Raw genomic sequence first — 2831 nt, 5'->3', positions numbered from 1 at the left:
AGCCGCGGGGGGCGCCCCCGTCCCCAGCTGGGAATCCGGGGACCGGGTGCTAGGAGCGCCGGCCCGGCTCCGGAGGGGTGTTTGCGGGCCCCGCTTCCTGCCCCCCCAGGACCTCACGCAGCCCTGCCCGGGGACCGCGTCCTGAGAGAAGCCGCCGCGCCGNCGGAAGCTGTAGCGCGGCTCCCACGAGCAGAACAGAGCTGGGCGCCCGGGTCCGTCGTAAACGGCTTGACTCTCGACCTTGGCTCAGTCGTGGTCTCTCAGTGCTTGGGCTCAAGCCCCACGTGAGGCTCTGTGCCGACAGCTCGGAGCCGGCTTCGGATTCCCTCTCCTTCCCTCTCGGCCCCTCCCCTGCTCGTACGCTCTTTCTCAAAGTAAATAATTTTAAAAATGTTTAAGATCAAAAGAAAAGTCGGAGGCCCGGGGAGTGAGCAAATGTGGACGGAGCCTGACTTTAAAGGCAAGGGGGGAGGTGGTTATTGGCACCGCGTAGCGCGCGCTCACGTCACGTGACTGCGGGACGGGCAGGGTGTCGGTGGAAAGGAACGTTTGAAGGCTTGGAGGTGAAGAGAAACGCAGGGAGAGGCTGCCGACGGGAGGCGCTCCTGGTAAGGCCCCCTCCACGGGCGGCCTTGCTCCTACAACGAGGACCTGGGCGGAAGGCGCGGGGAGTGTGGGACGCTGCCGGGCGCTGGGTCGCAGGCACGCGTGGACCAGGCGGAGGAGACGCCGGGCGGGGGGTTCGCTCGCTTTCCGCTCCAGGTGCGACCTTCCTGCTTTCACGTGACACGGAGCCCGCGACGGGAGGGGTTAGTGCTGAGGCCTCGGGGCAGTGTCGCCGCCAGCGACCTCGCTGTCGGGGGCCGTGGAGAAAACCAGAATTGGGCTCCTCACTTCTTTTTTGATTTTCTGTTTAAGGGAGCTGCACTTGCGGGGCAGGACACACAGAGACGCCGTCCGGCTGGAGGAGGCACAGCGAGGCTGGCCGTGCCGAGGAGAGTGACCAGCGCGGGCGGAGAGCAGGCCCCCTGTGCTCCGTCACCGCCAGGGTTGATCCGGTTGGAGGAAGCGACAAGCGTGTGCCACGTCTTACACTTACGAGTAGGACAGAAGCGTTTAGTTCCTACTTGGGTAGATGCCTGTTTCTGAAAACACGTTTGATTATGAAAATCTCCCCTTGTAAGCAGAGGAAACCCCCAAAATCACTCTCTCTGCCTTCCCTCCGCCTGAGTGCCGGCACCAACATTACGTTTGGAGGAGCTCTTTTTACATTTTAATCGAGGTTTCTTCTCCTGTGCCCATCAGTGTACGTGCAGGGTGAGGAATCGTGCCTTGTGACCGCGCCGGCGCCAGACACGGCTGCCCGGCCTCGGGGACGTTTGTGTCTGTCGGTTCAAGTCTCGGCAAGGCAAAAGCAAATAGATCTTTGAGAAAACAAAGGTTTCGCTCAGTAAGATTTAGGAAATCAATCACAGAAATGGCTTGCAGATCTTTGATCTCCAAACTTTCCCTGAACATATTTTAAAGAAGTTTTCACGTGGCAAATAAAGAACGTGAAACATTCCCAACGCTCTCTGGAAGCACAGGACACAAGGCACGGGACGTTTCCTGACAAACGCTGATGCGGACGCACCTTGAGACCATCCGCCGCTCTCCCGTGTCACCCGATGACATCACAGGTGGCTCCAGAGCAAACGCAGAGGTCTCTTTCCTTTGTTGTAAAGCTTCCCGCTTCCGCCACACCGGATAAAGACCGTGGCAGCGGCCGGTTCAAGAACGAGTTGGCGACCAACCGGCAAACCATGCCAGCTGAGCAAAAGTTGGAGGCTCCAGGCAAAATTTACAAGGCACATCATGGCTGTCAAACACGCAGTGCAGAAAACCTCTGTAGTACTAGAAATCACTAGGACAACTTTGGGGACAAGTGTAAGGAAGAAAGTTCTGGTAGTCGACTTGCCTTGCCAGGCATGAAGGTTCACGGTGCAGGAGGAGTCACGTCACAGGATGGAGGACTAATGGATGGAAAAGTTCTAAGAAAGATCCAAGGATTCTGATGTCAGCAAGTGTCGAACCAGGTGACCTTCAAGGGGAGAAGACAAACCAGCACCTGATGCCCAAACCTGGCCTACATGATGCTATAAAGCATGGACTTTGTTGTCCATACTTTGGATTTAAGATTTCCATCAAGATTCCCATAAACATTTAAAATGTCAGGTGTTCTTGGAGAAAAATTTCTGCCCACATGGTAACCCTGGCATTTCCATTTGGCAACAGTTGGTGCTGCTAAGAACACACTGCTTTCTTTAGACAGCACGAGCAACTCGTAATTGACCACGGTCCCGATATTCTCAACAGTTTTGGCTTTAGCTCACATCTTTTATATATGCTACCCCCCTGGAGCCTGACTTGGCTACCTCTGGACCCCCAAACCTAAGATTCTCGGACTCCTTGATTCCATGATTCAGTGTCCAGTTCAAATGCTTTTTCTACGAAGGCAGTTTTTCTACTCATCCCCATTAAATGTTCTTACTCCCTTTCGTGACCTCCTCTGGCTCATTCATCAGGCATTTCCTACAACTTTCCAGTGAGATCATTAGATGCATGAAGTCAGGTCTCACCTCGAGGGGCATCATCCATCCGTATTTGCTCAGCACATGCCCTGCATTGACTGTTACTACTGCCCTTTGACAAACTGAGTAAGTTTGTTGCAGCTTAGAAATACCCTACTCCACACCAGGGAAAAGTTTGCCTGCTTTTATTTTAAACTGTAAGGTTTATTTCTGAAATTGAGTTTTAGTTCCTCCTGGAAGTCTGGAACCTTGAAACAAGTA

The sequence above is a fragment of the Crocuta crocuta genome, unplaced genomic scaffold, assembly GCF_008692635.1.
Source record: "Crocuta crocuta isolate KB4526 unplaced genomic scaffold, BGI_CrCroc_1.0 scaffold80, whole genome shotgun sequence".
In the NCBI taxonomy this organism is placed as follows: domain Eukaryota; kingdom Metazoa; phylum Chordata; class Mammalia; order Carnivora; family Hyaenidae; genus Crocuta; species Crocuta crocuta.
This window is presented reverse-complemented; position numbering follows the sequence as displayed.